Below are 26,596 nucleotides of genomic sequence, written 5' to 3' on the forward strand. Positions count from 1 at the left end.
GGCCTAGGTGTTGTAATGGGCCTCACTTAATTTTGCAATTTTATCAAATTTTATCTCTATTTTCTCAAAAATGCCAATTTTCCAATTCTAACCTTTTAAATGCAAAAACTAATTATTTAATAACTAAAATAGATTATTAAATAATATTGTCATTTAATTTAATTATTAATTAGACATATAAAGTCCATTAATAAATAAATAAACCTAGAAAACTCTTTTCCTTACAATTTCACCCCTGCTTAGTGAAAATTCATGAAATTAGACATAGTCTAACTTTAGAATTATAATTGACCAATCACGAATCAATTAATGAGTCTTACAAGCAGAATGTTCTCAACTAGAATGGGGACCATGGATCTATATGCTGAGCTTCCAATAAGTGAACCAAATTTACCAAGTAAATTCCTACTTATTAATTCTTCGTTGAATCCACTCTTAGAACTTAGAATTGCACTCTCAGACTTATATAGAGCATATTGTATGTTTCACGATACCAATATACTATCTCATTTAACCATTGTTATAATCTTATTGTGATTTAAAGATCCTCTATATAGATGATTTACATCGAGATGGGATTTCTTTACCGTTCTCACCCCTCAATGTATTTTGCCCCTTAAAACACTTAGCTACCTGTAAATGGTGTTTAGTGATCTAATAATTAGTCAGTTAAACAAGAGCTCATCCATTTACTTCTATTTGCTAAGCTCGAAGGGAATCATCAGTTAACTTCTATACACCAGTAGAAGCTATAGATTCCATATTTATGTTCAGCACTCCCACTCAATCATACTATCATGTTCTCGAAATATACGTATCACCCTGACCCGAAAGTAGGCTTAACTAATAAATCTAAGAACATGAATAGCACTCCTGAGTTGAGCCTAAGCATATCAGGATTTAGATTCTTTTCAATCTTAAGATCAACTACTGATATTGACTTGGAAAGATATGTATAACGGTAAGTTTGTAATATCTTAACTTAGTTGCAATATCGGTCCAGTCCAATGTATACTCCATACATTCGAAACTAGTATACTTTACTAATGTCCTGGAAAGAACATAACACTTACTCCAAGTGTAAGTACACATCATCGCTGATTATCACATTAGTGTAAATCCAATAACACTGATGAAACAGGGACCAAAACTTTTGATTCATATGATCACAATCACATTCCACTGTGTTGACGATACTGTAATTGTGAATAAACATATGATCTGGATTTAACTGATTTTGTGTGTATGAATGTAATAAACATATTAAACATATTAAACCATTAGCATGTAGAATTCATGCAAACATCAATCACTTCAAATTTCTTATGTTGATTACTAATCAGATTGTAAAGAGTTTTATTTAGGGCATAAAACCTAACACGGTTATCTATTGCTGCTTGTTGGGCTCTCATTATTTCCATCTCTTGATCCCTCCACTCTTCAAACTGGCAACTTTGCTCATCAAAAGCAAGATTTATAGCTGCTTGGATATCTTGCTAGTTATAGTGAAGAGTGTTATTATGGCCTTGCACTAGCCCCAATGCATCTCGCAAATTCTGTAGTTCAGTGTATCTTCGACTGGCCTTTGGGAATTTGTGGTGGATGGGATCCAAGTTCCAGCAGTAGTCTACTCAGTTGCAGTACTAGTATTTCCAGTTTCTTACATGCCTGAAGTGAGCCCAGCCAGAGGGGTAGTCACCCCTTGACCTACAATTTGTGGACTTGTTGGTGGCTAAGAATTAATTTGAGTGGGGGCCATCCTGGGTGGATCTCTTAGGTTTGAAGGTGTCTGCACATGCTCGGATCCATCACCATTGCATTTGTTGTATTAGTTTGATTTCCCCTTCGTGTTTGCACAACCATCTTATGTCTTGAAAAAGACTTAAAACAAAAACTTGCGTTTTTGCTCTTAATGAAAGTACCAAAATGTTGATCTCTCGCTTTTAGCCAACGATAGTGAGTCAAAATAAAGCGAATGAGAATATTTAAATAACAAAAAATAAATTGTTTAAAGTAAAGAAAATACCAGATTTATAGAGGTTCGATCCCTTATAGTTGGTAATAGCCTACTCCCCTTTTTGTTGTATTAACTTGTGACCAAGAATAACTTATTCTCTCTCAAAAGCTCTTACAATGATCTCTGAGCAATTTACTCTTAGATCGTGAATTTTCTCTTGAGTGTTCTCTCTCTGAATATTTTTCATGTCCTTGCATAGTAAGATGAATCCACTATTTATAGGGATTAATTACATGAAATTGGTTTCTCTAAATCAATAAGAAATAAAATAGGAAACTACTTTATTTTACAGTTGCAGTGAAGAAAATAAAAAATTTAGGGTGATTGCCTTTATTCTCTAAAGACATGAATCTATCCCATAGTTAATGTAGGGATTGTACCGTGATTTGCAAGCTTAGAGATATACAAGATACATCTTAAAAATTACTAACTCGCATTCTCTGGCCCGTGCATGCGACCTACTTGCTTAGTGAAGCTGGTCGGATGTCTATCTATGATCTGCTCGAACATCCTACTATGTATGTGTGACAATGAGCATCATAACAATTTGTACGGCCTAGTAGGAGTAGAATCATATGCCGAGATTATGAAATATGTTACACATGTCACCTAAATAGATGCCACGTCATAGTGCAGAAATTTGGATAAGAATATTATTTTTACAAAAATTGGTTTAGTTTTAATTTAATTTTAATTTTATTATATATATATATTATTTCATTTAAAAATTTCAAAAATAAAAAAGCTTTTGCCGGCAAAGTTTATTGCGCCGCCAAAACAAAAAAAAACATTTTTTTAAAAAAACTCAAAATACTTTTGTCGGCAAAGTAATGTGTGGCAAAACTTTTGCCAGAAATTAAAAAGGGTGCTAATGTTTTACCAGCGACTTACTTTGTCGGAAAAACTCGTCGAAAAACTCCTTAGCTGACCAAGAAATGGCAGCGGTGGGATCTACGCCTGCGACCAAACTCGCAGGTAAAACTTCTATTGCCGGTGAAAGTACTTATTTCACTGGCAAAAACTCTTTTCCTGACCAGTTATTGCTGGAAGGTTTTGCCGACGAGTTTCTTCACCGAAAAAAAGCTCTCGACGAGTTGTGCTTTATCATCATCAGCAAAAATCAAAATTCTAGTAGTGTCTTCTTCTTTCCACAATAATTATTTTTAAAATATTAATTATAAATTTATAACTTTCAATAAATAAATGTGAATTGAATTGATTATTTTTGTATATAAATTAATATTTGATCCACATAAGTATGAATTTTAAATTTTTTAATCTATTTTATAAAGTGTAAATATAAATTGGATTAGATTACATGTAAATTAAAGCCTTGTTGAGAATCATGAGGTTTCATCTCAAAACCAATTGGTGATAAGTAGAGTATATATATATGGCTCAATATTTTTACATTTGATCCATGTGGGACAATATTTATTTTGCTCACCAATCTTGAATTATCTTACTATAAGTAGTGTCATTTGTTCACTTATTTTGATTGTTTGTTTTGCAGCTGGGAGTACTATTTTGCTCGCTTGCGGCTGGCTAACTCTTTGATAGGTGTGGATCGGAAGCCCGCTAGGGATATGACTCTGAGAGAATCATGGGGTTCCATCTCAAAACCAATTGGTAATAAGTGGAGTAACTCATGTTTTTATGTATGGCTCAATATTTTTACATTTGTAATCCATGTGGGACATTATTGTCCGATAAGCCTATTAACCAAATAATGTTGTAAAATGTATAATTAATTAATATATATAATTTCAACATACAAGTTTCTTTGATATCCTTAAATAATATCTACAACTATAATATGTAATTGTACTAACAACCATATAGCAATATCGATAAAAATGAGAAAGTACAAAGCTAATCACATATGTACTACACTAGTCAACTGTGTACTTTGATCCCTCTAAAAAAGTCAACTATATATACATGCAATTATGAGTAACTTTTACTTCTAATGCAAATCCTTCCTCCATATCTATACCCAAAAAAAAATAAAAAACAAAAAATAAACACACACTGGCTATATTATATTAGAAAATTATTTTATTAGTATTTTTTTTTATTACTATCATTTAGTTTTTTTAATTACTCATATAATCCTATATGTTGCAGTAGTTATATAGAATCATCTTTCAATTTTATTTTTTAGAAAATTTTAAATAATTTACTAAAAATAAGTTCAAATATTTTGTTTAGATCCTTATTTTTCTTATATGTATCAGCATATTATAAATTATTTAAAAAAATTTAGCTAAAAAACTCTTATAAATATACAAAAACGGATAATATATCAAAATTATTACTATTTTAAAAGTTTTACTATAGAATTACTAGATAATACATGAGTCTCCACATTTTACTTCAATTTTTAAGTAAGGGACAACTGGACTAGGTACGTTTGAAATGTATGTTAATGAAAAGAGATTTACAGTTTCTTATTTATTTTAATCTATATAAGGTAAAATTATCACAAAATCATTTATATATATAGCAATATGTATTGCTGTATTTAGTTTTTGAAGGGTATAGTTATTTCATGTTCTTACACTGCATCAGTTCCCAATGATTTTAAAAGAATATCCATTCATTAAAATAATATATATATTTTTAAATGACGATGATAATTAATGCTTACACATTTCATTATCAGAATAATAAATTGTCTTCATCACGAGAATGTCAATTATATTCTTTTTGGTAGAAAATCAGTATAAAGGTTACTAATGGGACAATAATATTACATATTAATCATAGGAAGCCAACTCTAATTCTCAATATATATATAATCAAGAAGAGGGCAATATAATTTGTAAAGTAATAATATATATGCTCAATTTTTTGGTCTTCTAAGTTCTGAATTATTTATTTACTAATTTTAATCTGTAAGTAGCCATAATTATAAAAGAAGTGTCAATAAATAAAATCCATTTTTGTATTTTAAGCATGAATCATGCTCTTTCCTCATGACACATGCAAGTATATATATGTATATGACATGTCATATAATATTGCCTCCTAATAAGGTGTAGATACAATATATACATCTATATATACACATACATCTCATTAATAACACTCTATTGTAGCAAACATTCTCTAAACTGTTTCTAGGCTTATCTAGAAAAGAGAATCGAATGAAGATGGATAAATTCAGGGTCTTAAATATGATTTTCCTTATGATGTTTACTGGTTGGTTAATGGTTTGGATTTTGTTACCTACAAAATCTTACAAACTCAAGTGGACACCCAAATTGCAAAGCCACCTTAACTCAATATACTTTAGAGAACAAGGTTGACATACATATAACTTGTAAATATATTCTTAGAAGTATTCATTCTTTCTAATCATTATATCAACATTATTAATTGATTTGCAGGGACAAATATTCTGCTTTTCTCATTCCCAATAATGTTCATAGCAGCTTTGAGCTGTGTTTATCTCCATCTCCACAAGAAATCACCTAACTCCAACAGGTATATAGAGATTGCTTAACTTAATTAAACTACAATATTATGATTTATCTATTACAGAATCGATACTTATTCTAATACTGAAATGCTAAACAAAGAGTGTCCTGTTAGTTTCTATATCACTCATAAAATATGCAACAACACAATTCAATTCTATAGATAAACATATTACATATAATTATAAGTGTATAACTATAGATCTAAAGAATACCTTTGTTGATTCAAAGAGAATAATTCAAATGGCGGAAGCGTACCTTAATTCATAGATAGTGATGATCTTAATCCATCTTGTAGAGATAATCTTTGTGGTGATTTTGGGTAATGATCTTCCAAGAAAACAAGACTTAGGTTTTCTAATTTTCTCTCTTGATGGGGGAAGATGAGAATAGAAATTAGCTCTTGTTTCTTGGGGACCACTACCAATTTATAACCTCATAGCTAGGTTATTAATTTTAAGTATTTCTAATTTAGCCCCTCAATAAATTAGAAATATCGCTTAGGGTATCTACACATTTAGCCCATGACACTTTAATACCCAATAACCCATAATTACTAAAATGATCACTTTATTTTGGGCCAAACTTCAAATAGCAATACACTAATATACATATGAGCCCATATTGAGGATTTTAATCCAACAATCTCCCACTTGGGCTACATATGTTTTCTGATAGTGTGTAACCTTATAAGCGCTTAACTTTTGCTATCATAATTATAGGTATTTCAAAACAATCTCGTCCATTAATTATACTAACATAGGATCAAAGCGGCCTTCGCAACATTTATCGTAGCTAAACCCATCAATGGTCACGTATATCAATATAACCAAATGACATAGATCAATCATGGATGCGTAGCATGGAAATTACATGCAAATGTGATCTTAGCATGTCTATTTCCAACTGGTCCTCCTTAATTGAGATCAATTCTTTATTAATTCTTTCTAACCTTATACTTAAACCTCAATAGAAAGAATACATTCAGAGTACTCAAAACTTAAATCCATACTTTATCTGCAGAATCAAACCATAAATATGTATCAGCTTGATAGAACATCTCAAATACAAACTCCCCTTTAAACCTTGACACAATCTTAAATAATACCACATCCATATATGAGCAATACGCTCTGAAAAGCCTTAAGTGGTATATTCTTAATGATCCAGATCACACAAAATATGGAGTTTGTCCTTATTATGTTCTATAGACACCTTATTACTCTGAACTTTATTTTAATAACAATTAGCTCAAAGTCAATGTGCCTTTGACCTTATAGAGTTCATGTTGTTATTAATATGCAACCTGGTTGATTTATTGTCACAAAATATATCTTTAATAGCTTTCAATACCATTCTTAATTTTTTGCAACCATATGTGACAAAAAATCTCACAACTAAAAGCTTTATATGATCAGAATCAGAAATCTTAATGATCTCCAACATTTTCTGTTTTCTAATTTCTGATAAGTGAACATATAGTATTTTGTTCTCCTTAAATTCCTTATAGCTTATTTGGCTGCATACCGAAAGTTCCTTATATGGTTACTTAAATATCTATCCAACATTCTTAATATGTATAAGTACAAATACATACATGCTTGAGCATATATTAGATTCTAATGTAAATTAAGAATCTTCTATATTTCTTGAATTCTAAGGTTGCTTTTAGGGCAATAATTTAGACAACTTATTTTCTTTAGCTACAAGCTTATCACCTGGTATAGTATCTTTCATGCCAATTTTTTTGAATATTTTATTGATATATCTCTTTTGTTATAATTCAAGAATATTTCAAGAACATTCTCAACATATATTGAATTCCTAATAAAAAATGAGTATATCATTAATGGCAAGCAATTGTTCACCAATATAATACCAGGATCATATTCTTACTCCTTTGAACACATGTGATATATACACAATCATCAAAAGCTTTTATCTCAAAAACCAAATGAGAATACTTAATGAAAATTGTGTAATTATTCACGAGAAGCTTACTTGAGTATATACATGAATTTTCCTAATTTTGAAACCATATTCTTTGGATCTTTGGACACAAAGTTTTCTCGTTGCACACATAACTTTTGTCATCAATATCATTATTGATAAATGACACATTAGTAAGCCATTTGATATAACTCAAGACCATAATGAGCAGTCAGTGTCATGCTTGTCTTGAAATAGTCTTTCAATTAAACCAAAGAAAGTCTATTCAAAATAAATATATGCTTTATAAGTAATTCCTTACATGCAAGACATAATGTACATCTCTCCACATTGCAATTTGCATCCCTCTTGATTATAAATATTTATTTATAACCAATTGGTTTTACACCTTATAGCAATAGGAAAAATACCAGAACTTTATTGTCTCACATCAATTTGTACTCTTTATTTATGATATCAATCCAGTTTCGAGAGTTGGAACCTTCATGGCATGATAAAAGTTGATTGGATCATCGTCTATCATTCCATTATTTCCTTATGTCCTTTCTCTCATGGATTTCTTTAATGACACTGATCTTTGAGGTTGTTGAGTTTGATTATCTGAAACATTTACCATATCTTGAATGAGAAGTTGTTTGATATTGTCTTATCAAGGTTCTGGATTCACTTATTGATCAATGAAAATAATGGAAACCTAAACATTGTCAAAAGTGATAGTTGGAATTGAGTTTAACGTCAATTCCTTCTTAAGAACAATATCTATAATAATCTTATTTCTCCCCAAACTCAACATCCTCAAAATTATTAAAGTTTCTCGTCTCAAAATTGAACCATAATGTGGGATCACAAAAATTGTATCTTTTTTAATTACTAGAGTATACAGTAAAGTATAGTTCCTTACTATTTTGGAGTCCATATTCCTTTTATGAGGCTTATAAGACCTCATCTTAATCGAACAACCACAAATAGAATATATCTATATGTTAGACTATTAGTCTAACCACAACCTTAGTTTATAAAGAGTTTTAACTTATACTTTACTTGATACACAGTTCAGAATTTATGTTGCATTCTTAAGTGTTTCTCCCCAAAAGCGAGTTTCATGACGAAGAATGAATTATCACACTTCTAGTCATGTCCTTAGATAAATGTTAATTACATCTCTCAAATACCCTTCATGTTAGGTTTGCCTAACATTTTGTATTGGAAGATGAAATTACATTTCTTTAGTATTTGTGCAAAATAATCTTAGACGTTATTCACTTGATTCGTCATACCTCCCATGGTAGTGTTAACCATCATAGTTAGTTTCAACGATTTTAATTTTCTTACCTAGTTGATTTGTCAACTATGGTTTAAAAATTTAAAAGAAACGTCTAAAGATTAATGCCTTATGAACAAAACAAGTTTCATTAGTCTGAAGACAAGATACTATTATTGATCATTCCATGAAACCATGAGGAAAGATCTACCAAAATATAGCATAAATTCTTAGATGATGAAACTTTTATTTTGTCGCTTGATTTCTTTATGTTTGTTTGTTACCCCTTTATAAAATTTATTAAATCAAGGGATCAAGAATTCTATTAAAAATAAGTCCTTTTATTCTCCTTTTGGGAGATATAATCTTAATACTTATACCAAAGTATAATAGAATTCTCATGATTCAATTTATATTTTGTACCATAAGAGAAATTATAAGGTTTCTTTATATAAGGCAAATTTCAATAAATTCATAAATTAAAGAGCTAGTAGAACCAATATTGGAAAAGACTTTTAAATTCTAAATGAACAAGAATGTCCTAACTTATTCAAAATAGAATTCAAAACCAAAACTCATCTAGGTGATGATACTGTATAAGTCTTTTCCAAATCCAAAACATAACTAGTCTTTAACCATAGTTTGAATATCCTTATAGCCTCATATGTAGATGTTTCACTTTTGCCCCTAAAGATGAATCTTTCATCATCACTTGGCTTTTAGTTTCATAGATAACCTTCCATAGTATACTTACATAAGAAATTTCACAAAAAATTACTTATTAAGTATAGTTAGGTACAATAAATTAAATCATTTACAAAACAAACCATAGTGAGAAACTTATTTTCATTAGATATGTCTAATGACATACTTGGAACACTTTAACCTTATTTTAATTCCTTTTGTAAAAGTCATAGATAATTCCATATCTAAAATCTTTTGCACTTTCTTTAACAGTGTTCCATATGCAACATACTGAATTTTTATCTTTGTCCTTATCCTTTCTTTAAACAAGGTAGCTAAAGAAGCATATTTGCATCTTTCCTTTACTTAAAAATTTATCTCAATGGCATGAGAATTAACTTTATGTTGGTAGATATAACTAAAACATGAGCAAAAAAAAAATAGAACAAAATAACCAAGGGTTCACAAAAGAATCAACATAACAAAATAAGTTCAAATAATGGCAAATCCCATCTCAAGATACCAAACACACCATTAATATCAAGTCTTTGGACAATAATATTAACTGTAAGCGGTACTCTTGTTGTAGTAATCAAATATTGACAATAAATCTGTCAAACAATTTGTCAATCTTTGGGCAATTTGTACATATTGTTCACATGGAAACCTTATAATTGTCACATATTTATCACCACAAGTATGTGTGCCCTCAAAATAAGTATAACCTTCCTTTGGGCCGATCAATACTTACATGAGAAACACACACACAAACATCTAACATTCCTCATGAGCAATCTACACAAGAGAGGTTGCTTTGGCGACATCATGTTTCAATCAACTCATTTAGAATGAGAGACAAACTTTAAAATTTTAGTATGCCAAATTTGAACAAAATTGATTCAAATGAGTTTTGACTTTATCTCAATATATAATAACACATCAATCCCAAATAAAAAATAATAAATACAATAAATATATACTAAATAACATTTTACCAAATCCTTAATTTCCATATATATATATTTAAATAATGAATACAATAAATACATACCAAATAATATCTTACCAAATCCTTAATTCCCATATATATATTTACATAATGAATACAATAAATATATACCACATAATATCTTATCAAATCCTTAATTCCCATATATATATTTACATAATGAATACAATAAATATATACCAAATAATATCTTACCAAATCCTTAATTCCCATATATGTATATCCAAAAGCTTAATCCCCTTAATGAAAAAAAATACTACGAAATTGATATTAGGATAAAAGATATAACATGTATTTTGAATTTATTGGTAACTGTAGTAATAATTTGGAATGAGTATTGTTGTAATCTCGAGGGTGTGCTACTGTAATTCATAACTTATCTTAAACCATTGATTCAATGGCAATCAAACATCAAGTTATATTTATACGGTAGTCATAAAAAATCAATACATCAATACATCAGAGGAGAACGATATATTATGAAACCAAAACAAATAAATAAAATTTAAACCCAAAAAATAGCATTACTTAATCATCATGATATAAACATATATAAATTTATATCTCAAGCCAAAAAATGGAAAGACCATAACCCTAATTTTTAAATTTCCCAAATTTCTTTAACATAAACCTTAAATTCTCAAAGAATCAATCAAAAGTGGCTCTTGATACCACTTGTTAGTTTCTATATCACTCATAAAATATGCAACAACAAAATTCAATTCTATAGATAAACATATTACATATAATTATAAGTGTATAACTATAGATCTAAAGAATACCTTTGTTGATTCAAAGAGAGAAGAATTCAAATGGCGGAAGCGTACCTTAATTCATAGATAGTGATGATCTTAATCCATCTTGTAGAGATAATCTTTGTGGTGATTTTGGGTAATGATCTTCCAAGAAAACAAGACTTAGGTTTTCTAATTTTCTCTCTTGATGGGGGAAGATGAGAATAGAAATTAGCTCTTGTTTCTTGGGGACCACTACCAATTTATAACCTCATAGCTAGGTTATTAATTTTAAGTATTTCTAATTTAGCCCCTCAATAAATTAGAAATATCGCTTAGGGTATCTACACATTTAGCCCATGACACTTTAATACCCAATAACCCATAATTACTAAAATGATCACTTTATTTTGGGCCAAACTTCAAATAGCAATACACTAATATACATATGAGCCCATATTGAGGATTTTAATCCAACATGTCCAACTCTATCTTATATATACTTTTATACCAGTGCTAGCTCCTAATTATCTGAAGACTTCTAATTAGTATCATTGTATACTTAATTATTATAATTATGCTATATGTTTCAGCAATGAAATGAGGGGACTTGGTCGTCGTTTAGCGTTATGGAGAAGTCCAGTGAGTGTAAAAGCACCTCTAGGGATTGTTAGCTCAGTGGAGTTATGTTTTGCAGTCATGTTTGTTGTTCTCCTAATATGGTCACTAGTTATATGTCAGTTTTAGTGGCCACCTCCACATGCATGCAGGAGACAAAATGTACGTAATATATGTTTAATCTCTTAATTAATCATAAGCTTCCAAATATATATATTAATTTGTTTGAAGGTGTTGTCTATATATATACAGATGGCAAGCAAAATTTAGGAGTGTATCATTGAGACTTGGATATATTGGGAACATATGTTGGGCATTTCTTTTCTTTCCAGTGACAAGAGGCTCTTCACTTTTGCCTCTTGTTGGACTCACATCAGAGTCTAGTATTAAGTATCACATCTGGCTTGGTCATCTATCCACAGTTCTCTTTGCTGCCCATACAGTAGGATTCTTTATTTACTGGATCATGGCCAATCAAATGGTTGAGGTAATTATAATATGATGTGCCATACATAACATACTTGCATATATATATATAACAATACCTTACAATTATATTTCTGTTCCTTTCAAAAGTCTTGCTGTACATTTAACTACAATATAGACCATTATATAAAATAGGTTATTTAGGATTTTTGTTTCCAAACTATGATCTATATATATATTATTGTACTCTCAAATTTTTTAGTGTGTTAAAAAAGGTCTCTGAACTATTTATACTAGTGTTTTAAAATGATTATTTTGTCAAATTTTGTTACATGTCACAAATAAAATAATGATGTAATTATTTAGATAATTTTCATATGAGCACCATTTAAAATTAAGAATATGTATTTTTAAAGGATCATTAAACTAAAAGTTAACATTACAAAAAACTACTATTTTTAGTGATAACTTTTTAGTCACAATATAAATTTTTTGTAACTAAATGTAACTTTTAGTCACAACAAAAACTTATTTGTGACTAAAACATAGCATTTAGACACAAGTTGTCACTAATTTAATTGTAGTCACAAGTATTGTGACTAAAATTACATTTAGTCACAACAAATTGTATTTTTTGTGACTAATACCTTTAGTCACGGACCTTTTAGTCACAATATAAGAATAATAATTTATAATTAGTTACAACATTTTTACTTTTAGTCACAAGTTTTGTTGTGATTAAAAGTAAAATTTTTTGTAGTGCAATTAAATTAAAAAATCAAGTAAAATTAAATAAAATAATTTAAATTATATTTTTCAAATTAATTAATTACATACGTGACAATTGTCCAATTACAACCATATCATTATTCTATTTGCTACGTGTAAAAAAATTTGACAAAAGGACCAATTTACAACACTGTAAATATTAGTTCGGGAAATATTTTTAACGATTGAAAAATTCAAGGGCTCAATAATTTATAAGTCATAGTTTAGAGATGAAAAATCTTAAATAGCCTAGTTTTAAAAATCCATATATACTACAGAAAAGCATAGCCAGAATTTTGTTTTAGAGCGGACATAATAAATTTTTTTAAACTACATCAATAATTTTCTATAAATTTAGTGTGGGCATTCAAATTGAGGGAATAGTTTTACTATTTGACCAATGTTATAATATGTTTACTAAATGAGAATGGGAATCAATTGTATGGAATTGATATTTCTCATTCATTTGTTTATTAAAGTTTTAAAAACTAGTTGGGCCCATACAAATTAAGGAAAAAACAAAGGAAATAAGGTTCTCCCTCCATTTTCATAAGGAATACATTTTCCTTTCTTTTACTTACCTTACCTTAACTTACCTTATATTAATTATATTTTTATTAATTAAAAATAAAAAAGACAAATATGCTCTTCAAAAATATATAAATAAAAAATAATGATATGTTCTAATAATGGTAATTTAGTTAAATTAAGTCATTCTGATTCCTGATTATGTAAACAAAATAAAATGATTTTGATTTTCTTTCCGGTCAGTTTAGCAAACAACAAAATAAAATATTATTTCCGATTATTTTATATTTTAACCTGATTCATTTTTTCCATTGATCATTCTGATTCCAATTACAGTTTAGTAAACGTGCTAGAGAGGCACATGTTGGCTTCGTCCCATCCTAATACACCTAATCTATATATTACTTATTATAGCTAAATATACTATAAATTTCACATTTCTTAGACAATATTACATTGGAAAGGTATACTTAATTATGACATCCATGTACATCATTTAGTGCGAGATTATTAATTTATATACACAATAGTTTTCACGCAAAATTAAACCTGTAAAATATATATTCATATTGTAGGCATTAGAATGGAGCCAAACATATGTATCAAATGTAGCAGGAGAAATCGCAATGGTAGTGGCCTTAATTATGTGGGTGGCAAGCTTCAACAGAGTAAGGAGAAAGATGTTTGAAGTGTTTTTCTACACTCACCAACTCTACACAATTTATATCATTTTCTACGTACTTCACGTTGGAGCAGCTTACTTTTGCATGATACTCCCTGGGATATTCCTTTTTCTCATTGATCGATACTTGAGATTCTTACAATCTAGGGACAGAGTTAGATTACTCTCCTCTCGCATTTTGCCAGGTGGTAACTTCGAAATGACTTTTGCCAAAATCCCAGGTTAATACAATCTTTTATTAACATTATATACATAATAACTTATTAATTAACCCTTTGTTTTTATTAAGTAGTTAATATTATTTTATTGATTATTTCAGGATTGCAATATAATCCAACGAGTATTTTGTTTATAAATGTGCCATCCATTTCAAAGTTGCAATGGCACCCCTTTACAATATCTTCCAATAGTAATATAGAGATAGATAAGCTTAGTATTATGGTCCGAACCGAAGGAAGTTGGTCTCAAAAGCTTTACAAACAACTTTCTTCTTCTGTGAATCATTTGGATGTTTCTGTTGAAGGACCATACGGACCATCCTCATTTTCCTTTTTGAGGTTCTTTTTCACACTAATATGTTGCATATACATCATGTATTTATATTGTCCTATAATTAAATTAATTAATGAATTGATGTTGTGATGTTGATTCAGGCATGAGGCTCTAATTATGGTGAGTGGTGGAAGTGGGATCACTCCTTTTATCTCCATAATCCGAGAAATTATGTTTCAAAGCACAATACCCAATTCTCATGTTCCTCGAGTTGTTCTTGTTTGTGCCTTCAAAACCTCAGCTGATCTGGCCATGTTAGACCTCTTACTTCCCATCTCAGGCTCACACGCTGAACAGATTTCCCAAATAGAACTCCAAATAGAAGCCTATGTGACCCAAGAGAACGAGCATCCCACCATAGAAGCCCAAAAGACTATACAAACTACATACTTTAAGTCCAACCCAATGGACAGGCCCATATCTTCAACTTTTGGCCCAAACAGTTGGCTTTGGTTGGGTGCAATAATCTCCTCCTCTTTTGTCCTGTTCCTCCTAGTGTTGGGTTTGGTAACTCGTTACTATATTTACCCTGTGGATAACTCTGGAGGGTTTTACCACTACTCTTACAGATGTCTTTGGGACATGTTTTTAGTGTGTGCCTGCATTTGCTTGGCCTCTAGTGTGGCTTTTGTTTGGTCTAAGAGTTGTAATGTTGGGTTAATAGACACTAAGCAAATTCAAAATGTGGAAATGGGAACACCAACATCGTCTCCTGCAGCATGGTCTTACGTTGGTGGGGATTACAGAGAAGTAGAAAGCCTTCCCAATCAATCATTGGCACAAGCTATCAAGGTCCATTTTGGTGCCAGACCTGATCTCAAGAGTATGTCTTATTTTTTTATATATCTTAAATATATTATTTTTTTTAATTGCTACAAGGATATGGTGTCCACACACACAACATTGACATTAATTAGTACAATTATGTGTCATAACAGTAACAATATGTTATATATGTCACGTGGTATCAGCGTACCACTAATACTTAGATTTTTAGCACTATTTAGTCTGAAATGACTTAAAGAATAAGTTAATTATACTTACTATTTAATATATATTATAGTAGATTAATTTTTTTTAGTTTTAGTTTTTAGCCAATATGTTATATAAACATATAAATCTAAATATATTACTTATTAATATTTTAATGCATGCAGAAATCTTGTTCGAGTCGAAAGCATCTGATGTTGGAGTTCTTGTTTGTGGGCCAAGAAAGATGAGACATGAGGTTGCCAAAATTTGTGCCTCTGGTTTGGCAGATAATCTACACTTTGAGTCCATTAGTTTCAACTGGTGAAGAAATTAAAGTAATGATAATGTGTAACTATAATTTGATGTTATGTTAAATATATAAAATGTGATCGTATCACTATATACTAATGTAATATATCTACTCTATATATATTGTGAATAAGTTTACTTATAATTTTATCTTTTTGTCTTTATTTTCTCTGTCTCTCTCTCTCTCTTTTGAAATAGTCATCAATAATTTACTTTTTTTATATATATTTTTAATAAGTTGTATTTAATTTTAGTGGTGCATGTGACGCAAATGGTTAAGGATATTCTACAAAAACTATTTTATTAAATCATGTGAGATTGGATACTTAATACTAATAACAATACTTAAATACTGATACTTTTAAGTATAGAACTATTAATCTTTTCCATTATTTTGTTAATTTGGAAATATTATAATACTATATATATTTTTGTATACATACACAAACATTTTCCCCCTCTATATATCTCAAAAATAACTGATTTATAATTAAAATATAGATACACATTCTATATATATGTATATTGATATGCTTATACAAAGATTTTTTTAAAAAAAATAAATATCACTATATGTATATTGATATGCTTAATTAAATATCACTATATGTATATACAAATATCATCTTAAGTAAAAGTATTGCATATAGATTTACATTATAATATTTAAATTTTTGTATATAAATTTGTATTAGCTAATTATAAATTATTTTATAATATGTGTACCAATTATAATACATTTATATATATATTTTTTAAAATTCATATATGTTGACTGAAAAAATAATCAACTGACTCGGAGTCAAATAATCACTAGTTAATCACCAATAAGGAGTTAGGAATATAATAAATAAATATAAAGAACACAAAGATTTATAGAGATTCAACCCCCTTTTGTATGAGTAATGACACACTCCTCTTTTAGTTGTATTGATTGTGAGATAATACCAGGAAAATCATTATAAGAAAGACAAAGTAAAGTCTATCTACAACTCTCAAAGTATTTACAGAGAATATCTTTCAATAAAGTGCGCTTAGATGTGTGAGTACGATTTCAGGTCTAGGTCCCTTCCCCTTGTGAATTCATTCACTATTTTTAAAGAAAAGGTTGTTACATTTTGCTCCTTAAAAAGAGTGAATAAAGAAATAAATATTCCTATATTCTTATTGCAGTTATGATCTGTTGAAGCTCCTTTATTCTCAAATAGATATGCTGGATCTGAGTTTGTAGGATTTAGTTTGAGATATTTGCGAAAGCTTGTTAAAGAAGAAATCAAGACTCGTGTAGCCTTGTCTGATACTATCGACAATGTTGAATCTAGCCGATATATTGGTCACCCGGCCAGATTTCTCTCGAGACTTGTCTTCTTTGTAGGTTTACTTATGGAATCGCCCTTGCAATCCTATCTTCTCAGGTTGACAAGTAGATGACCAAGCTAGATGCTTCATGGAACATCTAAAGCTTATGGATGTTAGCTCTATATGAGATCTTCCAGGAACACTTCTGCCAAGATGATCCTTATCATGTTTGAGAGCTAGTTTGGATTATGCCATGTGTAAGTGCCAAGTTAGATGTGCAAACTTTGGGATAGTATTTGTTCCCAAGTCTCCGTACAAATATCTATCTGGATGGGGAGTTTTGATAGTTGTACATGTGTTGGCATGCATGTGAGCTCCACGTAATTAGTACTGTGATGATTGTACCATGCAGAAGTGAACAGTCACACTTCAGTCTTTTCAACTGACTATTAAATGTCAGTTCTCTTACTATGGCAGTTTTAAAGCACATGGGAGATTGTGCTAACGGATGCACTCTCCCATAATTTCCCCTTATTTTTTCTCTTTCTACCTCCCCATGCATGGAGTTAAACAATCTCCTAAACAATGGAATAAGACATTTGATGCTTTTATGCCTAAGAAGGGTTTTGCTAAGAGCTACTATCACACTTTTATGCACTTCCATGGAAGTAATATGAAGGATGTCATCTACTTAGTAGAGAAAGATCTAAGGTGAACCTGGTCAAAGAAATGCCTAAGTCTGAGTTTGAAATGAAGGATTTAGGTAATGCCACTAAAATGCTAGGGTTCACTATTGTAAGAGACAAAGGCAAAGGGATCCTAAAGTTGTGCCATATGAAGATTATATACAGAAAATAATTAAGAAGTTTCAGATGACTAGTCCTAAGAAGAATAGTCAGCATTTTACAAGTCAATACAAGATCTCTAAAGCTAAGTGCCCTAAGACAAAGAAAGACATGGAAGAGATGAGTAAAGTACCCTATTCTAATGCGGTTGGTCCATAATGTACTTAATGGTAATTAGTAGACTTGAGATTGCCTATGCTATAAGTGTGCTAAACAAGTATATGGAAAACCTTTAAAAAATTACATCAGCTTACTATGAAATGGATTTCAGGTACCTAATAGGAACTACAAATATTAGCTTGGTGTTCAAAAATTTAAATACCGAACTTTGGTAGAAGAATTTTATTACTCAAACTATGTTGGTGATAGGGACACAAGAATGTCCACCTCTACCTATTATTTCCTAATTGGAGGAAATTGTATAAGTTGGAAAGTTCAGTTGCAACCAATGATTTCCCTTTTAACTACTGAGGAAGAATAATTCTACAACAAAAGCCATCAAAGAGGTTGTTTGGATTAAGGGTGTCCCAAAGAATTAAGCCCACTTAAGAGTGTTCCTATAATCTATTCAGACAGCTAGAGTTGTATCCATCTTTACAAGAATCCTGTCTTTCATGATAGAACCGAACATGTTAAGATCAAATACATTTATCAGAGACAAAGTGACTCAAGGAGAGGTCGCAGTGGAAAAGGTTCCCACTAAACATAACCCTGTTGATATTGGAACTAAAGTGGTAACCCTAGCTATGTTCAAGCATTGAATGAGCTTGTTAGGGATTGACAAAGAAAACTGACCCTAGTGGTTAATGAAGCTAAGACCCTCAGAGTACATTAAACTTTCATCGCTCATAAAGAGATTTAAGTAGAATTTGTTATGTAAATCTCCTTATAAGCTCAAATTTAATTACAATAGTTAAAATTACAAGTTTTTTCGAAGGCCTATAACAGTCCCGACACTCAATACAAGACTCAAAATAATTTCGGTTACAACATCTCTATAGTAACAAGTAAAAAATCCTAATAGATTATAGCTCAGCAAATTCTAACTGCTTTTTCTACTCCTACAAACTATATATTCCTAGATTTATAAGAAGATCGATACATGTGGCCTTCATTCCCTTCGTGAGCTGTAGAGTGAAAGAGTAGAGAGAGCAGCTCCTCAAGCTCATTTGTAATCACATTCAGAGAAAGAATAAGAAAGAGAGTTAGAAAGAGACTGAAAAAGAAAAATACAGAGAGAAAAACACAAATTATCAACCAAGGAATTTTTGGTTCAAAATCTGAACAAAATACTTGTAATACCTGTTGTTCATAGTGAAGAATCAATCTACTCTGAGGCGAGCTTGACAGAGACGTAGCCCATCGTTCTGGGGTGAACTCTGATATCAATTTCTGTGTTTAAATCTCTTTCTATTTGTTTTCTTTAACCCTAATCTAATCTTTTTGTGTTACCAAGTGTGTGATATTGTGTGTTGTGATTTCTATTTTCGTGTGTGTACGATTTGTGAGATCGTGTTTGTGCTCGAAACCCTAGGGTTTTCTCTTGGAGGAGACGAAGAAGGTTCGAGATTGTGTATCGAGTTGATATGAGTTATTTAACAAATTAGGGTTTTGTTGTTCTGCTTGTTGGGCTGGGCCAAGCCTTTTGTACTTGTGGTGTTTTTTTAACATTTTCAAGTTGTGGATGCATAAATGAAAAAGTTGCAAAAATATCATAATTTGTTTTTAAGTATTAATTGTGTACTTATAAGTGTTAGGAGCGATTCTAGCATATATGTACATATAAAAAAAAAATTAAGAGACACTTTAAAATGTCAAGCGCTACTAGAGGTGGATACTATTATTAATGCATTTTAATATCTAATCCTACACAATTTAATTTTAATAAATAATACAACCACTAACCAATTACACAATGTAATACAAGAAAATATGTTGGGCACGCCAAATATAGCCCATATATATATATATATTCGAGAAAATTACACTCTATACCTTTTTTATATTGTCCTCTTTTATTCTTACCATCTTTTTTAAAGTCTATCATTTTTACCTCTTTTTTTAAACATTGTACCAATTTTATCCCTGTCACTTCAAGATACTCTCCATGTGACTCTCTTATGTTAGGGTATTTTGGGTACAATACATATAAAAAGAGGTATATTTTCAATAAATATAAAATTAGAGGTAAATTTAATTAATTGATTAATAAAAGAGGTATTTTTTAACTTACCCCTATATATTCCATCCCCAATTTCTAAGATTAGTTCAAATGGATTTAGTTCTCTCCTTGTCTTTCTCTGTGTCATCTTTCTTCAATAAAAATCTTTTATTTATGTATTTTTTAATTTATTTAAGCTATATAGTATATATCACCAGTAGCAGACCTAAAATTTAATTGGAGGGTGGGCGCAAATTTTTTTCATGTATAAAAATATTTCAAAAAAATAAGTAAATATAAAGAAAAACACAATTCAATATTTCAATTCCCAACTAAAAAGATATTAAATATCAAGCACTAAAAATCTTCTAATAGAAAAAAAAAAAAAAAAAAAAAAAAAAAGCAATCTAAAACGATGTTCAAAATATATAACATACTCAATATCCTAAAATTTTAGCAAATATATCAATTTTTGAACTCATATCTTTAGAGTTGTCCTCGACGAGTTTTCATGTTTTGAAAACGATAAATAATAAGCTCGTTGTCTGTAAAGCCCGCTTAGTTAATTTGGAAATTAGCAGTTGTTTATGTTTAATTATGAAATTATTTATAGCTATTTAAATAATTTATTACTGTTATTTATGGAATTCAGAAATGCATGATTATGTTATCAGTAGTTTTTTATATTTTGCATTTCCGGTGCCCGGTATTTTGGAACTCGGCGTTTGGCTCAGTAGAAATCACAACTTAGTGTGTTAGTAGTTTGGGGACGGGTTTTAGACATTGGGAATGTCGGGAATGGCCGGGAATTTAGAATTTCCCAAAAATACCCTTTTAGTATGATTTATGTGATTTTATGGTGGAGGGGCAAATGGTCTTTTTGCCCCATTAGTATTTTGTCTTATATGATTTATTAAATGGATTAAATGTTTAATTTAATGGATTTTTATGGCTGAAAAGAATGAGTATTTGTGACTTGTTTCATTTTATTCCTTTTTCTCAAAAAAATCACTAAGTAAAGAAAGAAGAAAAATTTTCAAAGAACACTCTCTTTTCTCTGTTGTTGTGCATGTGGGTGCTTGGAGCTGGATTTTGTTCAAATCTTTCAAGTGAATTCTCATCCTAATCTAAGCATTTTTCCAAGCTAGGTTAGCTCTCTTGATTTCTTCCTTAAATTTATGAAAAAAAATGATGAAAAAGTTGAGTAAATGCTTGTTAATTTGAAGTTCTTGTTGCTGTGATTTGTTGTTGTTTTCTAAAGTTTATCTTGCTATTTTTTAAGTAATTTAGAGCTAGTGTATGCATGTTGATTACTTGGATTTATGTTTTGGGAGTTTTTAGTGCAAGAGCATGAATTTTGGAAATGTATGTTGAATCTGTAAATTACTGGCTGTGGTTGATCTTTTTCATTTTCAGAGGCTTAGTTATGCATATTTATGTAGGTTTGATCTAGCTTGATTGCATGTTAGTGGATTTTAATCAAGTTTGAGTTTTGGAACTCAAAGCTTGGTCTTTAATGGCATTTTGTGATTCTGTGAGTTCTGGGTGAATTCGTTGCCTTTGAATGGTTATTTGGGGCATATAGATCAGGTCTGGAAGGTCTTGCATGATTTGGGTTAGATTTGATCGAGTTATGAATTTTTGAAAAATTCCTGCGAGGAACCGGAATTCCGGTTGTCGGGTCGGATGGGTGTCCGATAATTCCCGAGCCGGAATTCGGTTGGCAGCCGATCTAGGTTGGGGAATTTTTCCGAACCTTAGTTTTCCTCGTTTTTATGTTTTTAGGGGTATTGCCATGCTTTTTATCGATAGGGAAACTTTTAGTTCCAAGTTTTAGTCCCCGGGAAGTGATTTAGCGTGTCACTTATAGCGTTGTGATTTTTATGGTTTAGGAGCCGATGTCCGCGCTCGGCTTCGATTGGGTCGGGTTGGCGAGCACACACAGAAATCGGAATCCGAGTAAGATTAGTATAACGGTATGCATATGTAGATTACATGTTTAGCGAGCATGTAGGAAGCACAGTAGATTACATTAGTTGTATGTTGGCTTCGAACCATCCAACCCTGTCACGTCGGTACGGCCGGAGTATGACAGACCGGAGTATGGCCGGTTCGGCCGTCAGTGACACTTGGTTGGTGGTTCCGTCTTGACGTATCCGTCGGTACGAGCTCGAGGCGGACTGACAGGCGGAGTATGGCCGGTTCGACCGTCGGGGAGGATATAGTAACACGTCGGTACGAAATTTGGAGTATGACCCGGCCGGTAGGAGTATGACCGGATTCGGCCGATCAGTTGTTACGTGTCAATAGTACCGTCACATGAACGTTCGAACTCGGTACCATGTTGGACATGGCGGTAGTGGCTCGATGCCATGTTGGACATGGCGATGCGGGACTCGGTATCGTGTTGGACACGGCGAGTTAGTATTATGTATGAGTATTATTATGCTTTTCTTGCGAGTGTCGACTCACGGTTTACGTTTATGTGTAGGTAAAGGCAAGGCTATAGGCCGATGGACCGTGAGCGAGCTTATGAGATTGTACATGTCGGGGCGGTTAGGCTGGAGCGTACAATCCTCGGGACAAGGCCGAATTTTTTGTAAGCTTGTCGTTAGACGACTTTTATTTTGATGTAATAGTTAAACGGTGAAACTTTTTGTAAATATTTTTATAATCGGGATCCGAGTCTTTTATAATATGTTTTACAAGTTTAATCAAAAGCAAAATTTTAATTAATCACGTTTTTCCATAAACCTCGTTGATTAGCAACGAAATTTACACGATACGTTTAAAAATCACGTAATACGCCTAAGGTAGTTAGGGTGTTACAATTTGGTATCGGAAGCCGCCAGGTTGTCTTCCGAAGATCGTCTCGACATGTACAATCATCATCGGATTAGCTCGGTTCACGGTTCAGTAAGCCTTTATTGCTTTAGTAGTTTATTTTATTCAGTTATGAAAAAGAAAAGCTTGTTAGGAAGCATGTTAGTAGCCTGATAGTAGAATAGGCGCATGTTTCATTTCTAATTTCCAAATTAAGTGGCATTAGTAAGCTTGCCTTGAATACGACTGATATGCCAACTCTTGGTTTCGCGGCGGTTAGCTAGATGGACGCCGGGCGGACTACCGAGTCGAAGCGGCTTCCGTAGGGTCGAATCGGGGACGGGGAGCTCGGTTTCCCCCACTGCCAGGGGCTCGAGGTAGAGGTCCCCGAGGCGGGGCTCGTGGCCGGGGTGATGAGAACCCGCCACGGCTGCCCCGGGCTCCCAGTCGTCGGGGAGCCGGGTGGGAGTTGCGGTTTGCGGAGATGCAAGCCGGATCGAAGAACAAGACCTCGAGATCCGGAGGTTGAGACGACAGCGGGGTGCTCCCTGCTCCCGTGCCGTAGTTTCGGTGGCACCTGTTGCCCCGGCGAGATAGTGGTGGCGGCCCGACAGATTGGAACCATTGTATGAGCGGTTAGAGCCAAGCACCTCCGGTATTCTGGGAGGTCCGGATGTAATGAAAGCCGAAGCAGTGGTGACGGTGATTACCGAATCCCGAATTTCATGGGTGTCACCGTAACGACGGAGTGGTGTGCGCCACGTTTCGGTTCCGGGGAGGACGCCTGGTATGGTGGGACATGGTGTCTCGGATCCATGACGTCACCACCATGACTTGGGAAAGGTTCCAAGGGAACTCTTCAACGCGAAATACTATAATGAGGCGGTCGGGGCGCGAGAGGAAAGAGTTCGTTCACCGACCCGGCGGGAGAACATGAGCGTCAGCGAGTATATACTACTCGGTTTGTGGGACCGCGCGAGGTTAGCCTCGGGAATTGTCTTGCCCAGCCGACTTCGGCAAGAAGGAGAAGTATGCCGGACGGGTTGAATCCCGAGATCGGGGCATGACCCGATGATCACCACGGACGACGCGGCACCACCTATGCTCGGATGGTGGAGAAGGCCTTTGCGAGGCGAGGGGCGCGGTGGGGTGCATGTCGAATCGGCCGAGTACTCGGTTAGTGGCGGGGCTCCTACCCCTCTGCATCGGGCTATAGCGGGGGAGTAGTGGTTCGGCCATTGATCGAGAGGAAGAGGGCACCCACCGCTTCCGGCGGCTCGAGTCGGAACAAGAGGTTCGGGGGAACCGAACGGAGGGGTCGTCTGGAGGTACCGAGACCCGATTCTCCATCCAGGAGTGCCACTAGGCAAGGCACCATCGGGGTGAGTGCATAGGCTCGGGGATGCTTTCATTGTGGCATGCCCGGACACTTCAAGAGGAATGTCCCCAGCTCAGCCCGGAGGCAGAGAGCTCCAAATGACGATACTCCACTCTGACGGGGTATTCGCTATCACGCGGTGATGCGGATGCCGGCCCATCGGTAGTCACAGTCGGCTTTTTATTAACAACTCGCTTTATTCAGCGTCTTTGTTTGATTACGGGGCTACACATTCTTATGTAGCGGCCGAGGTCTTTAGTAAGTTGGGTAGACCCTTTGATAGATATGAATCGGGGGTTTGGAACCACCGTTGCACCGCGGAGGAATTGGTTATCTCTAATAGGTGGATTAGGTCTATGCGATCGGGATAGATGGTAGAGAGTTAAGCGGCGATTCGATAGAGATGAGCTTAGTCGAATTTGATATTATTTTAGGAATGGATTTCCTATCTAAATATTCGGCGAGCATTGGTAAGAGGAAGATGGTGGTCTTCCAGCGGAAAGTGAAGAACCGTTTGTATTTGTGGGTTCGGTTCAGGGATCTCGGATCCCGGTGATCTCGGCTATGTCAGCGAGAGAATTATTGCACGGCGGGTGCTTAGGGTTTCTGGCCGTGGTGGTGGACACCACTCGGCCAGATACCATTCGGCCAGAGGACATCAGAGTGGTTCGGGAATTTCTGGACGTCTTTCCCGAAGAACTTCCAGGGTTACCACCTCAGCGGGAGATCGATTTCGTGATTGACTTGGCACCAGGGGTGGATCCGGTTTCCAAAGCCCCGTATAGGATGGCTCCGAACTTAAGGAATTAAAGATTCAGCTCCAAGGGTTGCTGGACATAGGGTTCATTCGGCCCAGTGTGTCACCCTGGGGGGCCCCGGTTTTGTTCGTCAAGAAGAAGGATGGATCTATGAGGATGTGCATCGACTACAGGGAGTTGAACAAGCTGACGGTGAAGAATAAATATCCATTACCTAGGATCGATGACTTGTTCGATCAGCTTCAGGGGAAGACGGTCTTTTCCAAGATTGATCTCCGTTCGGGTTATCATCAGTTGAGAATCCGAGAGGAGGACATTCCAAAGACGGCTTTCCGCACTAGGTATGGACATTACGAGTTTCTGGTTATGTCATTCGGACTAACCAATGCTCCTGCGGCATTCATGGACCTGATGAATAGAGTATTCAAGGATTTCCTCGATATCTGCGTAATTGTGTTTATCGACGACATCCTTGTGTACTCTCAATCAGAAGAGGAGCACGAGTTACATCTTCAGATGGTACTACAACGGCTTCGAGAACATAGACTTTATGCCAAGTTCAAGAAATGTGAGTTCTGGTTGTCTCAAGTGTCCTTCCTAGGGCATATTGTGAGTAAAGATGGGATCAAGGTGGATCCCGGGAAGATTGAATCCGTCAGGGATTGGCCAAGACGAAGACGGTGACGGAGATCGAAGCTTCTTGGGATTAGCCGGGTACTACCGTAGGTTCGTGGAGGGGTTCTCCAAAATTTCTATGCCCCTAACCGAGCTTACAAAGAAGAATCAGCGGTTTATCTGGTCAGATAAATGCGAAGCTAGTTTTCAGGAGCTGAAACAGAGGTTGATTACTGCTCCGGTACTAGCTTTGCCTTCGGACAAGGAGAAGTTCGTAGTCATCTGACGCATCCAAACGGGGTTTGGGGTGCGTATTGATGCAAGCCGATCGGGTTATCGCTTATGCCTCCCGTCGGTTAAAGGATTATGAACAGCGATACCGAACTCATGATTTAGAATTAGCGCGATGGTTTTTGCATGAAGATTTGGCGGCATTACCTTTACGGGGAGAAGTGTGAGATCTATACAGGCCATAAAAGTCTCAAGTATTTCTTTACTCGAGAAGATTTGAACATGAGACAAAGGCGTTGGTTGGAATTAGTGAAGGATTATGATTGTGAGATCCTCTATCATCCCGGAAAAGCCAATGTAGTGGCGCGATGCCCCGAGCGAAAGGGGTCCCGGGCAAGTAGCTAGCATCGTTCGGATCTCACCTCGGCTAAGCGGAGGATATGGTTAGATCCGGCATTGAGTTTGTGGTAGGTCGGCTTCACGACTTAACGCCG

General features: G+C 33.7%; 1 pseudogene; it reads left to right on the forward strand.

Annotated features, from left to right (window-relative positions):
• The first annotated feature begins 5,133 nt into the window (after positions 1–5,133).
• LOC115716419 (ferric reduction oxidase 4-like) lies at positions 5,134–16,030 on the forward strand (annotated as a pseudogene).
• The last annotated feature ends 10,566 nt before the right edge of the window (positions 16,031–26,596 follow it).

This window comes from Cannabis sativa, chromosome 5, assembly GCF_029168945.1.
Source record: "Cannabis sativa cultivar Pink pepper isolate KNU-18-1 chromosome 5, ASM2916894v1, whole genome shotgun sequence".
In the NCBI taxonomy this organism is placed as follows: domain Eukaryota; kingdom Viridiplantae; phylum Streptophyta; class Magnoliopsida; order Rosales; family Cannabaceae; genus Cannabis; species Cannabis sativa.